Source organism: Molossus molossus, unplaced genomic scaffold, assembly GCF_014108415.1.
Source record: "Molossus molossus isolate mMolMol1 unplaced genomic scaffold, mMolMol1.p scaffold_m16_p_6, whole genome shotgun sequence".
NCBI lineage: Eukaryota > Metazoa > Chordata > Mammalia > Chiroptera > Molossidae > Molossus > Molossus molossus.
Genome location: NW_023425399.1, coordinates 24,348,034 through 24,366,680, shown reverse-complemented (window position 1 = coordinate 24,366,680; position 18,647 = coordinate 24,348,034).

Genomic DNA, 18,647 nt, shown 5'->3' with positions numbered 1-18,647 from the left:
TGCCCTGGAACCAATCCTCTTCACCATAGTAGATTTAAACACTATTTTTTAAATTTCACAAATTATATGTGAGCATATTCACCTTTAAAACATTAAGATATTAGCCCTGGCCGGTTTGGCTCAGCGGTTAGAGCGTCGGCCTGCGGTCCGGAGAGACCCGGGTTCGGTTCCCGCTAAGGGCATGTACCTTGGTTGCAGTTTGTCCCCGGCCCTGGTTGGTTGTGCGGGTGGCGACCACTCGATGTGTCCCTTTCACATTGATGTTTCTCTCTCTCTCTGTTCCTCTCTCTCCCTCCCACTCTACCTGAACAAAAAATGGAAAAATGTCCTCAGGTGAGGATGATAAAAAAAAAATAATAAAACATTAAGATATTAAAATGCTAAGTAATTAAATATTTAAAAATTAAAATATTAGAGGCAAGCTCAAGTCCACCATGAGTCCTAGTCTTGGTTGTCCCTTCGCCTAATTGGGACTATTGCCTTCATTGATTTGGCATATGCCCTTCCAGAACTTTGTCTAACTGTGTAGTAGTGTATGTGTGTGTAAGTAAAGAATGCTTTTCTTTTATACATTATTTGCAGAGTGCATTTCTTCCCTGTCCCTGTGCCCTAGCCATCTACCTCGTTAGTGTCTTTGTTCTCTCAGTCTCTCTCATTCTGGTCACTTACTCAGAGGAGACTTCCCTGACCACACTATCTAAAACAGCCCCCACTCCCATCATTCTATCATCTTACTCAGTTTTGTTTTCTTCCTGGCCTTTATTACATTCCCTGAAATCATCTCCTGTATCTGTTTATGACTATCGCATCCACTAAAATGTAACTTCTTAAGACAGGACTTGATTTGTCTTGTTGATCACTGGCAAGCACAGTGCCAAAAACGATGGGTGGTACATAGTAAGTGTTCAAAAAATACCTGTTGAATAAATAAGTTCCATACAGATTTAGCTTGTTCTTTTCATTATTCCAGGGTCTGAATATAACTATATATTAGTCATTCTCCTGTTGATGGACATTTGAGGGTTTATGGTTATTTTGTTGCTGTGAACACCTTCATCCATCATTCTCCGTGCTTTCTCACCTGTACACCTAGGAGTGGACAGTCTGGCCAATACGTGGCTCAATTTGCAACTTCTAAGGTACTGGCACATTGCTCTCCAGAGTGGCAGTTCCAAGTGCCTCTCCCTCCAGCAGGGTTTGGGGGCTGCTAGCCTTCCCTACACTCCAACCAGTGCTTCTTCTTAACCTTTTTTGGGTCATGAAAGTAGTTGAGAATCCTAAGAAAGCCATGAGCCCTTTCTCTTTATACACACACACACACACACATATTTTGGGCCATTTCTGAGGCTCCCTGGACTTGATGGCCTAGCCCCCCCAGGGGACGCTGTGTCAAGTGTTAGAAGCCTAATCATCTCATCATATGGATGGGAATGCTGAGGCACATGTTGATGGAGGTTTGAATGAATGAATAAATGGGATCTAGTTTCATGGGAGGTGGAGGAAAGTGTTCAAACCCATATCTGCTTCCATTTAGAAAAAACATTGGGGTGGGGGGCAGGGCAAGGGGTTCTAGCCCTGGAACAGCATCTCACACACACCAGGATGGTCTTCAAGGGGTCCCAGGACTCAGGTCTGGCCTTTTCACCTCTTACCCTTACAAAAGGCAGATGAAGTCTGGCATCCAGGGTCAAAGCAGGGAACTAGAAAGGGCTCTGACTCCCCATGGGCCAAAGGTACTGTGTGCTACAAACCACATTTGCTTCCTGGGTCAGACCCCGCTTTGGGGGTTTGAATCCCTACTGTAGCACTTTCTCGGAACAGGAAGGTAGGGCGTGCTCATCACAGAGACTGCTCTCACCACCATCACCACCACCACCACCACCACCACCACCACCACCACCACCATCATCTTCGCGTCCATCCCTGACACGGTAGTCTCGAGAGTTGGCCATGGCAGAAATGACCTTTCCTGTGAGACAGATGGATAGAACGAGGCCCCTAGCGGAGCAGCGACCTGCCGCAGAGCCCCTGGCGAGAGCAGCCTGGTTAATGGGCCCGCACACACCGACCCCGCCGGCCCATCCGCCCCGCCCGCCCCGGCGGCCCCTTCCCCGGGCCTGACCCCCGGCGCTGCCTGACAGATGACCTCAGCTGCCGCCAATCCATTGGTTCCAGCCCCCGGGGGGAGCGCAGAACAAAGCGCGCTTTGTGGCGGGGCCGTCCCCTCACCCGGCGCGTCGGCCGCCGGGACCGCTCCGGAACTTCGAGCGACGCCCCCCGGCCGACAGCCGTGTAATGTCTTCCAGGCCGCGCGGCCCCTTCCAGAGCCCGGGCCGCGCTCGCCTCCCCGGGGGCTCCCCGGGCGCCCGGTCCCCGCTCGGCCCCCCAGGCGGCGCGGCTGGGGGCGTCCCCGCAGGAGGTTGTGCCGGCTGCCAACCTGTCCCAGCGGAGGCAGCGAGAGGGCAGGAGGAATCCGTGCCCCATCCTGGCTGTGGGGCAGGTGCTGCCACCTGACAACCTTGCGCTAACCCTGAGAGCCACCAAATGGGGTGGAAAAGACTGTTCTCGTTGCTGGTGTCCTGACTGTTACTGTGGCCATTGCTGTTATTGTTTTATTTTGTGGAAGTGGGGCGGGAGATGTCACTTTCAGACAGACCTGGGTTTGAAGCTTGCCTTTGCCACCGACTGGATGTGGGACCTCGGTAAGTACGTTCACCTCGGGGAACAACAGCAAAAGTGGCCAACATTTCCTGAGCACCTGCTGTGTGGCGGACACCACTGAGCGCTTAAAGACGCTATTTCACTCATTTAATCCTCAAGACAACCTAGGGCAGGAAGGGCGGTGGACATTGTCCTCATTGCCCAGAAGACAGAACTGTGGCTCCAGCTGTCCTGAAGACAGACTCACCTCTCTGAGCCTCAGTTTCCTTGTCTGTAAACTAGGCACAAGCACAGTAACTCTTACTTCTTTCCAGATGAGAACACAGGGTCTGGGAGCAGGTCCCGGGCTTGCCCAGGGACACCCAGCATGGGTCTGCACCCAGGGCCCCCTGTCTTTTGGGAACTCTCCATGGACAGCAAGGGTCTGGTGGCCATGGCGCCCATTATGCTTGTAGGGGAAGCAGAAGTAGGAGGAGGCTCTGCTGGCAGCTGAAAACCTTTGCCCTGAGAGACAAGCTTCACTATCCTGTTGTGCCCATAAGGGTTGGTGGATGAGGGCAGGAGGAGAGAGAAGCCATGCCCAGAGAGGGAACCAAGGGGCCACAGAAAGGGCTGGGCAGGGCTGGGAGTGTCTGCCATCACACACACACACACACACACACACACAAACCCTTCACACATCCACACACTCCTCCTGATGTTCACTTTACAAATTGGTACCAGGCATCTACTGTGTGCCACCCACTGTACCAGGCACTGGGGCCATCCGAGTACAAAGCAGATGGAAACTCCTATCCACTCAGGGGAAACAGGCAGGAAACACACACACACACACACACACACACACTATGTATAACGTGTAAAATGCAATATCCCATGATAAATGCTATGAAGGGAAAGAGAAAAAATGAGATAGGAAATAGCAGTGTTGTTAAGGTGGTTGGGCCTCTCTGAGGAGAAAGCATTGACCCGAACAGAGAGGAAAGAATTCCTGTGAAGGAGGAAGTCTGTTTCAAGCAGAAGGAACAGCACGTGCAAAAGCCCTGTGGTGGGAACCTGCTTGGAGTGTCCAAGAAACAGCAGAGGCCAGTGTGGTGGGGCAGCCTGGATGGGACAAGGGCCAGCACTGGCAGATGATAAGGCAGGAGAGGTGGGCATCTTCAACTTGGGAGGTGCCTCGTAGGTAGTGAGGAATTTGCCTTCTCCTCCAAGTGACTTGGGAAAATGTGAGGCTGCTGAGTGGAGAGGGATAGGACGGGTTGAAGGGGAGGCTGCCACTGTCACCAGGGCCCCAGGTGATGGTTGGTGGATTGGTAATGAAAAGTGATCAGAATCCAAATGTAATTTGAAGAGGGAGCTCCAGAATTTTCCAGTGGATAGAACTGGATCTGAAGGATGACAAAGAGGGAGGACCCGAGTGACCCCCAGATTTGGGAGTCCACCAGAAGCTTCACAATAGGGCCCCAGTTCCCCAAGAGCACAATGAGAAAGCGAGCTTAGAAAAACATGTCTTAAAATCCCATCAAGAGTCTCCTTCACAATTTGGGCCACTTTTTGGGACAGGATGGATTGGTATCAACTTCAGGGACCACAGTTGTTTTTTATCCTCACCTGAGGACATTTTTCATTTTTTGTTCAGCTAGAATGGGAGGGAGAGAGAGGAAGAGAGAGAGAAACATCGACGTGAAAGGGACACATCGAGTGGTCGCCACACTCACGACCCAACCAAGGCAAGAGACAAACTGCAACCGAGGCACATGCCCCTAGCGGGAACTAAATCCGGGTCTCACCAGACCGCAGGCCGACGCTCTAACCGCTGAGCCAAACTGGCCAGGGCAACTTCAGGGACCACAGTTTTTTAATCATTAAATCTATCTGCTTTTGTATTACTTAAATTTAATTTTTTTTTTGTACGTGCCCCTAGCGGGAACCGAACCCGGGATTCTCTGGTCCACAGGCCAACGCTCCAACCGCTGAGCCAAACCAGCCAGGGCAAATTGAAAAAATTTTAAAGGAAACTTGAGACAACTGGCTTAAGTGGAAAATCCGTATTCTATGACATACATAAATGTAGCTGTTCATATAAACAATGTAAACACAACACTGCTCCTAGCTTCCTCAACATCTGGCTGATGGGGCTCTCTCTTTGTAGCAAATGTTTGAAAAACCCACCCCCTCCAACCCAGGACTCTCTCCTGGCAGGAGTCAGAATCATCTTGGTCTCTGTGTCCTTGCCCTTTTTTTATTTTACTTAACAAACATGAAGCATTTATGATAGTATTTAAATGCTTTCCAAATATAAAGTCATTTGATCCTCACAACAACCCCATAAGGTTATTATCCCCACTTTGCAGATGAGAAAATTAAGGCTCCAAGAGATGAAGTCCCTTGCCCACAGTCACACACCAGGAATGAGGCAGAGCCGAGATTCAAACACAGTCAGGCATATCATTGAAGGCATACCATTTTCACTTTGGAAATGTCAAACAATTGGAACGAGAAGGGCCTTCAATAAGTATTTACTGAGTTTCTACTAAAATTTAAGTCATATCACCCCTTGCTTACAAGTGTTTAAGGATCAAATTTAGAAAACAGTTCCAGGTTCCACTATCAATGCCCTGAATGACCTGCTCTTCCCCAGCTCATCCCACTCCAGCCAGGCTGAGTGCCTCTCAGTTCCCAAAAGTTTTCTGACCTCAGGGCCTTTGCACTTGCTCTTGCTTCTGCTAGAATGTCCTTCCTCTGGTTCTTCTGTCTCTTTCACCTCCTTCAGGACCCAGTTCAATGGCAACTCCTTAGGCTTCTCCTGCTTCCTCATCCCTCCATGGTCTTCCCACCATTCTTACCCTGTTTTCCCCTTCATGGCTTGTAATTGTATTGTTTGTTTGCCTGTATACTTGTTCTTTGTCCTGCTGCCTCACCATGATGTGAGCTTTGTGTAAGCAGAACTTGGTAGACAGAGCAATTAAACATGTGGGAGGAAGAGCCCACCATAGAGCAGACTTGAAGAGGCAGCATTTGGGCTGTCCCCAGGTAGAGGGGCAGATGTGTCTGTGGAACTGCAGAGGGCAGGAGGTCACCAGGAAGATCAACTCAACATGAGGAAAGGCCTTTCACACAGTCCTAGTGATCAGACAATGGAGAGGACTAAGTCATGGGGTAGTGAGGACCCCATCACAGGTGTTTTGCAAGCTGAGATAGGGCAACCCTTGATCAGGACCACCCAGTGTGTTGGGGCTATGTAGAATGGACTCATTACCATAGATGGGGTAGATATTCATTGACTTGCTCATTTACCCATTTGTTCATTCATTCTGTCTCCTATCTATCCATTTATTAATTGACTCTGAGTTTCCCAAATTTACTGTGTGGTGGACAGCCTCATGACTTTGGTCACACCCACATGGCATCTATACTTAACATCTTTTTTTTTTTTTTTTTTTTTTTATCCTCACCCGAGGACATTTTTCCATTTTTTGTTCAGGTAGAGTGGGAGGGAGAGAGAGGAACAGAGAGAGAGAGAAACATCGATGTGAAAGGAACACATCGAGTGGTTGCCACCCGCACAACCGACCAGGGCCGGGGACAAACTGCAACCGAGGTACATGCCCTTAGCGGGAACTGAACCTGGGTCTCTCAGGACCGCAGGCCGACGCTCTGACCGCTGAGCCAAACCGGCCAGGGCTATACTTAACATCTTAAGTACATATATTGTATGCATATAACATCTCAAGTCAGCCTTGAGAGGCTGACTTAAATTTAAATATGTGTGTTTTACATGAATTTTATTGAGGTTTAATTTACATACAATGAAATACACCTTTTTGAAGTGTGCAGTACAACATATTTTGACAAATATACACACTCACATAGCCACTCCTTCAATCAACACAGAACACTCCCATCACTGCCATGAGTTTCTTTGTGCCCCTTTGCAGTCAGGCCCCCATCATCACTCTGGTGCCAAACAATCACTTTATCAGAAAGTGCCAAACACATCTCCAGAGTTTCTCCAGGACCGGTTTGCGACCCACTAGCAATATCCAAACATATCTGAAAAATCAGAATTCCTCACCACAACGAAAAAGTGACTAAGATAAGTAAAGTGGAAACAAAATAATATTCTTAAATTTTAGGTGTATACCATTGTCTATAAAAACTCTGAGCCCAAGGTAGCTTTCTCCATATTAGAAAAGCGAGCGAGAGAGAAAGTGAGAAAGCCTTGGCCAGATAGCTCAGTTGGTTAGCATTACCTGGTACACCAAAAGGTTACATGTTCCATCCCCAGTCAGGGCACATACCAAGGTTACAGGTTTGATCCCTGGTCTGGGCGAGTATGGGAGGTAACCAATTAATGTTTCTCTCTCATATCGATGTTTCTCTCTCTTTTCCACCCTCCCTTCCTCTCTCTCTAGAATCAATAATAAAAAAAAATCACATTGTATCTTTGGGTGAGGATTTAAAAAATAATAATAAACTAAAAATAAGAGAGAGAGAGGAAGAGAGCAAGACCTGCCGGTATTAGAAAAGGGTTATTGACATTCTTGGAGACTTTCTGCTTGGCCTATTGGAAGGACTGGGAGATATTGAAAAAAGAATGACTTTCTCACTTCGAATTTGTTGTTATCTAATACAGTCCCCGCTCAGTATCCTCAGTTGTTCCCAGGACCCCTGAGGATGCCCAAATCCTTGGATGCTCAATGCTCAAGTCCCTTAAATAAAATGGCGTAGTATTTACATATAACCTACAAACATTCTCCCATATACTTTAAATCATCTCTGGATTACTTGTAATACCTAATACAATGTAAATGCTATGTAAATAATTGTTATACTGTATTGTTTAAGGATCAACTTCCTGGAATATTATTAAATCTGCATTTGGTCGAACCTGTGGATGCAGGACCTATGAATGTAGAGAGCTGACTGTTCCTTGTTGTTATTCACCCACATCATCTTTTGTCCACTTTCAGCCTCACCCCAGTGGTGCAGGTTCCACATGGCAGCACCTCATCTCCTCTGACATCCACTCACTCATTCGTTCATTCACATGACAAGGAATTTATTTGTAACTACTCTGGGCCAGCTGCTGGAGGTACAGAATAAAACCACATTCTGGTTACTGTGCCAGCCTTGAGAATGGCATAGTGCCCCGCCCACAGTAGTCCCTGAACAAATATTTGTTGAATGAGTTGCTGTGAAATGAAAGACACAAATGCCCATATCCTCCTTGATACTCTAAGCTGTTGCTCTAACAAAGTCTGCCTGGAGCAATGAAGGAAGACTTCCCTGAGGAGGTGGCCCTTGAGCAGACACTTGACCAACCCCTTCCACTCATTCTCTTTTCTCTCATTTGACAGATGGGGAAATGGAGGCACACAGAGATAAAGTGACTTGCTCAAGGCTGCACAGAAAAGAGAGAGGGAAATGAGAGACAGGTAGAACCTAGGACGCAGGGCCCCAGCTTGCCACTTCTCCAAGGGCTGGGCCAGGTCCAGACCAGCGGACAACAGAGCAGGCCTGGGGAAGGAGCTCCTAGGCCCTGAGTCTGGAATCCATTTGCTCCGGCCAGCAATGTTTTCCCAGGGAAAAGTAGGAGGCCCTGGCCCTGCCCCTCCCTGTCCCACCCCACAACCACCACCATCTGCTCCCTATTTATTTATTTATACTTAAGTCTCACCTCCCAACCCTGCCGGGGGCACCAAACAAACCGGAGTCCCCGCAGAGAGGGGATGGGGGGAGAGGGGCACTGTCAGCCCCGGAGTCAGGGGAAGCCCAGGCCTGAGAGCTCCTTAGCACTCGTACCCCTGCAGGGGCCGGTGGGGTGACTGCGTTCACATCCCAGCTATGGGACTTCCTGGCTGTTGACCTCTCTATGCCTTTGTCTCCTCATCTGTGAAATGGGGTTAACAATAGTAGTCACCTCCTAGGGTTGATAGTGAGTATTTAGTAAAGTGCTTTGGACATCGTCTGGCACAAACAGGCTCAGCAAGTGTTTCTGTTGTACTGTGTGACCTTGAGTAACACACCACCCCTCTCTGACCTATTCCTTCATCTCTGCAATGGGCAGCTAGCCACAAGATCTAGGGGCTCCAAGCCTAATGTCCTATGCTTTATAAAGCCTACAACCTCTCTCCCCTCCCCAGGACTTTTCCCTTGGCCCTGGCCTAGGATGGAAAATTGATGCCTGCCCCCTGCCTCTAGTCGATAGTGCCCTCCAACGACCTCCTAATCTGCAGGGAAGGCAGAACTACACCTTCCCAGCCCCACACGAGGCCAGGGAATCCCTCACCTTGGCTTTCTGAATTGCCACCCCCCGGAAGGCTAGCGCCTGCTGCCATCCGCAGAGGTGCTGATGTGCTGATGTGCTGATTGTCGCTGCCAATACAAATCCCAGGAAATTGGGCCCAGCTGCTCATTAATGACAATTAGCTTGGGGGTCTGCCCGCCAGGAAGGAGCTGCAGGGGCCTAGGCTGTTCCCCAGGGCTCTGGGGCTTCGTTCTGGTGCCACCTCCACAGGCACAGCCTTCTTCCTCCCCTCTGCCCCCTCATCTGAGCTCCATCCTCCTGATCTGCGTGTGCACACTCCCCCATCTGAAACCCATCCTCTCTCTGTTTCTCCAGCTTCCTCTGCCCCTATCACCCTCACCAAGTCCGTCCATCTCACTGAAACCTTGTTCCCCGTGTTCACCTCTCCTTTGAGCCCCCCATTCCCTCACTGAGCCCGTTCCTCTCTGAACAGCCTTCCACCTAGCCTGCCTCCCCTTCTGAGCCTATGCCTCCCAACCCCCTACCCCCTCGCACACCACACAACGCTCAAGTACCCACTTGAGATGCATGTGCCATCTAAAGGCCTTTGGGGGTGTCACAGGGCATCTAGGCAGACCCCCTCCATTTTGGAGACCATGCTGTCTTTCAGAAGCCTCAGGGAACATATTTCTGGAAGGATAAGGGGGAACTCACAGACAGACCGAGCTGAGGGCCAGCTGGAGAGGGAGTGAGCACCTATCACCTGCACCCAGAGGCAGCCCTGGGCTCCTGCCAGCAGGTGCCTCAGCAGCCCAGGTACCTGTACCAGGAACCCAGGAGACAACACACCCCACCACAATGGCTTCTGGGGTGCTGCTGAGTGGGGGAAGACAGCTGGGGGCTTCCATAACCAGAGAGGGACCTGGCAGGGGGAGTTTTAAGAGGCCGTGGAGACATTTATGGGGCACACCTCACTGCCTGCTGAACCCTGTAAAGCTCCTCCTTGTCCCCAGGAGACCGAGGCTCAGGGGGAGCTATCGTCCGCTGACTTTTGCAGGAGGGCCCGGGCTGTGCTCAAACCAAACAGGGCTTACTCCTTACTCCAACTTCTCTCTGCTGCACCCAGAGGCCTCCCGGGCCAGGGAGAGAGGAGAGGACAGGGGTGAGCCCCACCCCCCACGAGAGGAAGCTAGGGGAGCAGAAGCTCCAAGGAGGGTGGGAGTGGTGGGGAAGGGAGAGAGGAGGCAGGTGTCTGTGGGATCCTCTACCCTTGCCCTCCTCAGTCCTCTACCCCCACCCAAGTGGGCCTCTCACCCCGCCACCCCATTCTCATCTGGCCTCCATGTGCTTGGCCTGCACCTGAATACACACTCCCCAACGATCTGTCTTGGGCTGTCAGAGGATCAATGGGGCTCCCAAGGCCTGGCCCAGCAGGAAGCTGCAGGGAAGTCCCTAACAGAGCTAAGAAGAGGACCGGGTGGGGGAGCGAGGAGAAGCCAGGCTGGGAACAGAGCCATGAGCCTGAGTCTGGCATCTTGTTGGGGCAGGCCCCGGGAAGGCCTGGCTCCCCAGTGGTGAGATCTGTCGACTCCCTTGTGCAGGGTCTCGGGCTGGTCTCCAGATCTGCTTTGCCTCCTAAGTTTGTGGACCAGCTCTTTCCCCACTCTGGGCCTCAGTTTCCTCATCTGTGAACGTGAAGGGATTGCATCACAGCTGGACATAAGGTTCTCAAATCAGCAAGAGATCTCTCTTTCTGTGCAAATAGAAAATGGTCTCCAAGATGGTAAGTGCAAGTTGAAGGTCTTCTCTGTACCTTACAGTGGCCACCGAGATCCCTCTCAGAAGCTGAATCGAAAGTCACCCCAAAAATGATCTAAATATTTTACCATGCAGATGGGATAACTGAGGCCAAAGTAAGGAAGCTATTCTCTTCCATCCCTAATACAATTTTTATTGATGGCCCACTGTGTCCCAGGCCCCCTGCTAGGTGTGTGCTGGGGGAGAGATGGCAAGAAAACCCACTATTACCCTCGTGAAACTTATTCTCCAGCTCAAGAAAAACAAACAAACAGATAACTAAGTATTGACCAAGAATGACAGGTGCTGGAAGGAAAAATGGAGGGAGCACCAATAGAGACCAGTTTAGGGGACTATTAGGGACAGAAAGTCCATTAGTTAAAAGGGATGGTCAGTGATGTGACATTGTAGCTGAGATGCCAAAAAGTCTTGCCATGTGAAAAAGAGTAGAGGGTGACTGGATGTTACCAGCACTGTTTGTAATAGCAAAACCCAGTGATGAACCAAACGTTCATCAACATGGAGTTCTGGATAATATATTATGGTATATTAATACAACAGAATACTATACAGCAGTGAAAAAGAACTGCAGCTGCATGCCTTAACACAGATGAATCTCCAAAGCATGCTGGAAAAGAAAACTGCAAGTGAAATAAGATACATACTATAAGTACAAACGTATGTATTATCTCATAGGAATTTCTCTATGCTTTTAAGAATGAAATACAGTCCTTTATGTTGTGTAAGGATTTATACATGTATAGTAAAACTTAAAACATTCATGGGAATAATAAATATCAGGATAGTGGTTTCTCCAGCATGGAGAGGTGAACTGTTATTCGGCGGATACCAGGGACCTCTGCATTAGCCATCTGTCCTACGTAACAAGTAACACCACAACATAGTGTTTAAAAGCAACAATAGTCATTTGTTGTATCTCACAGTTTTTGAGAATCAGGAATTTGGGAATGGTTTAGCTGGATGGTTCTGATCCTCAGGAAGTTACATTTAGATGACAGCTGGGGCTGAAGACATCTGAAGGCCTAACCAGGGCTGGAGGTGGGTGTCTGCATGGGACCTGGATTCTATCACATGGTAACTGGATTCCGAAAGTGAGCATTGACAGACAGACATCTGGGCAGAAGCTCTATCCTTTTTATGGCCTGGCCTCAAACGTCACTTCCACCACAGTCTCTTCATCAGGAGCGAGTCACTAAGCCCCCAGCCCACACTCAAAGGTGGAGGAAAATAGACGCTACCTTTTGAAGAAAGGACTGTTGATAAATTTGTGGACATATTTTAAAACTACTACACCCTCAATTGGGTTTGAAAAATTCTTTCTTAAACTGGGTGGTGAGAACATGGAGTTTTATTATATCACTGTCTATATTTCTTTATGTGTTTACAAGCACAGCAGGAGTGGGGAAGGTAAGCAGTGATGAGTGAGGGGCAGCCAAGGAAGGCAGAGGGATGAACGGTGCCCAAATCATTCAATGTCCTGTCCACCAAGGTTACATCATGGGTGGGGTAGAGTCAGAACCATGAGCAGGGCAGCATAGGTTCTGCTTCCCCTCTGAGTCCCAGCACCTGGCATTATCCTGGCCTGGAGGAAGTCCCAATGTTGGTGGCAATTCCTTCTCTGAACACTGTTCCTGGGTACCCACTCTCCTGAAGTCTCCCACCCACTCCTGTCCCCTGATACCTGGCTCATTTCCTCAGAAGTATCCACTTGTATTAGTTTCTGGGAATTTCCTCCACAGAGATACTCCTTGTTTGGAAATTTATATGCAAATACGGACACTTTTATTATACACGTACCATTTTTCTCCTTATCCATACACTTTGGAAAGTCTTCCATATTCATACATAGCAAGCTTCATTCTTTTTCATAGCTTTATAGAACTCCATCATGTGGATGTGCTGTAATTGATTCAACCAACCCCTGATTTATAGACATTTATCTTATTTGCCTTAATTATTACTTTTTGAACTTCAAATGCAGAGAGTTGAGTTAAAAACAACAACTCCTCAGTTCGTGGCAGATTATCATCATTGACCGCTGCACAAATGCGTGCACACACACATGCGCACGCGCACACACTCGTACACTTTGTTTTCTTTCTCTCTCTATTTCCTTTTGTCTCATTTCCCCGTCCCATTTTATGTATCTCTGTAGAACTAATCTTATGGATTCCATGTGTGTTCTTTGATGTGTTTGCCTTCTTGGAGAACATATGATTTTATGTGTATTGTTGCTTTCTGTGTATGCCTTTTAAATTTATTTTTGCTCGAGTGCTCATTTCCTGTTTAATGTGCATCCAGGTGGCAGCTTAACCTGCAAGTCCTAGAACTCCTTGGTTTGCATCACCTTGTTTTCCTCTCTGCTACCCCAGTAACGGGCACCTGGGTGGTCTCTAATTCTCTGCCACCACAAGAGCACTGCCATGGCCTAGTCTGGGCTCTATGAGAATTTTATCAGCACAAGTAGTCAGAAGTGCAATTGCTGTGTCTCAGGCTACATGTATTTTGGTTATCTTTTGCAGCACAATAAATTATCCCACAATTAGAGGTTTAAAAAAACACTTTGTGATTTTGTAGGTCAGGAATTCAGGAAGGGCTCAGCTTGTTGGCTTATCTCTGAACCATGTGGTGTCTGCTGAGACAGCTATGGCTGGAGGTTCCCTTCCAAGATGGCTGGTTTCTTCATTTATATCTACAGCCTTGATGCACCTGGGCCTTCCCCAAACACACGCACGTGCTCACGCGCGCGCACACATACACACACACACACACACACACTTCTTCACACACAGCATTTCTTCTGAGAGGACATCTCCCCATGGCTAACAGAATTTCTTCATATCATGGCACTCTGAGGTTGGCTGAACTTCTTTCATGGCTGGCTTCTCTCAAGTAATCACTCCAAGAGAGAGGAGATGGAAGCTGCTAGTCTTTTAAGACCTGGGCCTAGAAACTGATACAGCATCACTTGTGCCATAGTCATTAGTCAAAGCAGTCCTGCACCAGCCCAAATTCAGAGAGCAGGTGCATAGACTCACCTCTCAATGGGAGAAATGTCAAAGAATCAGTGACCATATTTTATATACCCTGATATATATTTTTAACTTGACAGCTTATTCTCCAGATGGCAGTTCCAATCCCCACTCCCCCAGCACTATCTCCACATCCCCACCCACCCTTGGCTATATGCAGCCTGTTCAGTTCTCCCTTTACACAGAAATAAACATTCCTATATATGGGTCAGTTCACCCATATGCAAGTAGGCTAAGTCCCGGAAGCAGACATGCTAGGTCCAGTAGAACATTCACTTGCAATTTTGACAGATACTGACAACCCTTCAATAACTCCTGAGTTCCATCTCTTCATAACAGATCCGGAATCTGAGCACTTCTCACCACCTCTACCCACACCCCCAGGACAAGCCATCCTTCTTGGGTCCCCATCTTCTGCCCTGGCACCCATAGTCCATTCTCCACGTGTGGCCAGAGGGATCCTCTTAAAACCTAAGTCAGATTCTGTCACTGCTCTGCTCAAGCCCAGGGTGGTCTCTCATGTTACTCTAAGTAAAGGATTCTTGCAATGGCTCTGAAGCCCTATGTGTCTAACCTGTACCCTCTCATCTCGTTCCTTCTGCACCCCCTTCTCTGTCCCACTCTGGGCTCCTGGCAGGAACCCACCAGGCACACTCCCATCTCAGGGCCTTTACGTTTAACCTTCCCTCTTCCCCAAATGCTCTCTCCTGATGTGTCTCCGTGGCTTGTCCTTACTTCATCTGTGCCTAAAATCAAACACCACCCCTCCCCACTCAGGCTCTACTTCTTACCTGGCTTTGATTTTTTTATAACATTTCTTCCCCTAGTATTTGCTGTATCAAGTTGTATATCTGTTTCTTGTGTATCTCCTCTCCAGATCATAAGCACAGGACAGGGGGGACTGGATTGAACTAGTTTGATGCAAATTCTCAACACCTCCATAGCACCTGGCATTTAGTAGAGGCTCTACAAATATATCCTGAATGTCTCTGAAATTCAATCACCTACATAGAGATTGTGCCAATTTGCACCCCACCAGAATGTTTGAACCTTAATAACTTGAATTAACCCATACACACTGCCAGATTCATATCCTTTAAGTTCATGCTTCTCTTGCTCAAGAACCTTCAAGGACTCCCTATTACCTTGCTTGGTACATCTCAAATTGGAACCCAAGACCAGGGCCAAGTGTGGGAAAAAGCTAATGGATGACATTTTCTCAATGATAAGTTTTTCTGTTATCCATTTTTCTTAGATTATTGGTATGGACTCCCACTTAACTAAAATAATAATAATAAAGGGATAAAAGGGGATAACTCAAAATGACTTCACTGGTTGTGATTTCTAACTGTATAATGAAACGAATCCCAATGCAGGGCCATTAAACATCACAACCGATAACTTAGACCAAGTTCCTTTCCTTGGTTGAGCATCAGTTTACCCATTGGTGGCATGAAGATAATAGTACTGTCCCATATAATATGCTCTATGCTTGCCAGACATGGAGCACATTTTAATTCAGTTTTTATGACGACTATTAGAGGTGGATGCTATCACTATACTTTTTTCTCAGCTGAGGAAACTGAGGCATGGAACAATTAATTAACACGTCTAAGTTTCCACAGCTGGGAATGGTGGGACCTGGATTTGAATTCCTCACACTCCCATCTCAGCTGGCTTCAAGGCTAGATATTTACTCTTGTGGCACCTTTTAGGAAAGCAGTGTGCTCACAGGTATGGCCTTGCCCGAGGCAATAGGAGGAGGTGGCCTTCTGTGTGGGAGATTGTCTCCATAACCAACCCAAACTGTATACAAAAGACACAGAACTACAGCTGTGCTGTGTCCAGTCCACGGTACCCCCTGGGTGTGAACCAAGGCTCCTGGGCTCCCAGATGACTTCTCTTTTTTTGTGTTTTTTATCCTCATTCAAGGACATTTTTGCATTTATTTTCAGATAGAGTGGGAGGGAGAGCAGGAGGAAGAGAGAGAGAGAAACATGGATGTGAGAGAGACACATTGAGTGGTTGCCACCCACACGACTCCAACCAGGGCCGGGGACAAACTGCAATCGAAGTACGTGCCCTTAGCGGCAACCGAACCCGGGACTCTCCAGTCTGTGGGCCGACGCTTTAACCACTGAGAAAAACCGGCCAGAGCTAGATGACTTCTTAAATAGCATTTTATTCTCTACCATTATTAGAATAATTACCATCAATAACAGCTAACAGCTATGGCAGGTTTACTGGGTGCTAAGAGTGTCCTCTGCATTTTGAATCTCCCAACAACCCAAGGAAGTTAGTGACTCAGATTAACCCCCGATTACAGGCAGAGACTGAGCTCAGTGGCAGAGCTGGGATTTGATCCCTGTGCCTCTACCCGCTAATGGGTGGCTGGATCACCTCCATTAGCCAAGGACTTCCATGCCATTAATTCCTTTGCCTTCATAGCCACACCTTGAAGTGCATACTGCTATCATTCCCATTTTGCTGACAAGAAAATTGAGGTGCAGTGCCTCACTCAAGGCTGCACACAGCTCTTTACAATAAATCTGCCCTGCCTCACCTTCCCTAGCAGTGTTCAGAATGTCACAGCTTGAAGGGAGCCGATTTATAGAGCAGGAAGGAGCAAGTCAAGGCCTCTGGGGCGCTGGGCAGGGTTCTCAGGCAGTTGCCCAGAGATCCTGGTTACTGGCAGGGCTGGAGGCACACCAGACCAGACCAGGAAGGAGGGAGGCCTCGAGAGACACCCCACGTTTGCATCTTCAAAGCCTTAGCCTTGTGCTCTCTCACCCTGAGGGCTCCCAGAGGGGTAGCAAGTTCTCGTTTCTAAAGGATGTCCTCCAGCCCTGGCCATACTGGTTCAACCAGGCTTCTCCACTCCTGCCCTTTCCTGACCCCCGCCTGCTTCCTCATCCAGACAGCCCTATGCACGGGCTCCTGCAGCTCATTCTTTCACTCGGCAAACCAGCATTGAGTGGTTTTAGGCACTGGGGATACATTCAAGAATAAACAGTGGCCCCTGCTCTATTCTGGGGTAGGAAAGGGTCAATAAATGAAACACAGTGAGTAAAATGTATAATATGTTAGCCAATTATAAGGGCCATGACAAAATTAAAAATAGAGACAAGCAAGTGGTTTGGGAGTGGGAAGGAGAAGTCATGGTGTTAAATAGGGTGGACAAGGCAGGCCTTGATGAGAAGGTGACATCTGAGTAGACATGTGAACAAAATGAGGAAGAAAACCAGCAACATCTGGAAGAGGACTGTTGCAGGCAATGGAACACTGTCCACAACAAGTGCAAAGGTCCTGAGGCAGCGTGGTGTCTGGTGTATGAGGAGTGGCAAGGAGGCTAGTGTGGCTGGAGAGGAGTCAGTAAGGGGATAGGGTAGGAAATGGGAGAGAAGGGTAGTAGGGTGGGAGAGGAGGCAGATCACATAGGGCCTGGGGGTCATTGCAAGGGTTTGGCTTCTGCTCTGAGTCAGCTGGGAACCAAGGGAGAGTTTTGACCAAAGGAGAAACATAGTCTGATTTGCACATTATGAGCTTCTCTGGCTGCTTTGTAAAGAGCACACTGCAGAGGGGAAAGGGAGGAACCAGGGAGCCCTGTGAGGGGACCATTACAATAATCCTGGGAAGAAATGAAGGTGATTGTCCAGGTTGGTAGCACTGTTCCAGTTACTATTTGTGTCATAAACTGCCCCAAAACTCAGCGGCTCAAAGCAACAACTATTTTATTATGCTCATGAATGCAGACCTGGCTTGGTGGGGCTGGCTTGTGTCCACTGCCTGGTGCCTTGAGCCTCAGCTGGGAAGATCCAGGCTGGATCTGAGCAATAGCTGAGGGCTAGAAGCGTCCTGAGGCTCCTGGACTGGGCGGCTTGAAGACGAGGACTGCCAGCAGGAGCGCCCACCTGAGCCCTCCTCACAGTAGGGTGGTCTCAGAGCATCCGGACTTGTTCCATGGCAGCTCAGGGCAGCGAAAACCAGTGTTGCAGTGACCCAGGTGGCTGCTGTGTCGCCTTTTATGACCCAGTCTCAGAAGTCGCATAGAGTCATTTCTGCCATAAAGCAGTCACAAACTCACCCGGACTCAAGTGGAAAGAACATGGGGCCATGTCCTAAAACCACCACAGCACTTAGCACCTTCAAGGTGAATGGAAAGTTCCTGTGTTGGCTGATGCAGGAGGAACAGGGAGGAGTTAGAAGTGGCCCTGCTCCCCCAGGCTCACAGCCCAGTGACCAAGGGGTGTGGGCAGCAAACAGGAGGCCCAGCCCGGCTCGGCTAGTCAGGGCAAGCTTCTTGGAGGAGATAATGCATGAGTTGAGTCTTAAAGAGTAAGAGGTCAGTCAGGAGAAATAGAAGAGACCATCCCAGGACGAGGAGAATGAGGAATGCTCATGCTGGGAGGCAGGAGAGTGAATGCTTGTGAGGTGGATTCTGGCACCGACTGTCTGGGTTTAAATTCTGTCCCTAACGGGCGACATTGGGCAGGCCACCTCACTTCTCTGAGCCTCAGTTTATTGTAAAATAGGAGAGATAATAATTGCACTACCTTCCCTGGTGGGAAGGCATGCAAGGTGCCTGCAAGATAAAGCCTTAAACTTGCCCCTCTGACTAGGAAATTATAAATGTTGGTCAACTTGCTCAGGTGCTCAGATAAGAAAACAGGCAGAGACCTGCCCAGTGCCACTGAACATAGAAGGGGAGAACCTGAATTGCACCCCATTTACCTGCTACAACTGGACCCCTCCTGTCTGCTCTCACTTTTTGCCCCCCACGTTCATTTGGGGAAGAGGATGTCACCTCTTCCTTGTCCATGCCCCCACCCAAAGAACCCTGTGAAGCCTCCGAGGGGATCACCTAACCCAGAGGTGGGGCCTTGAAG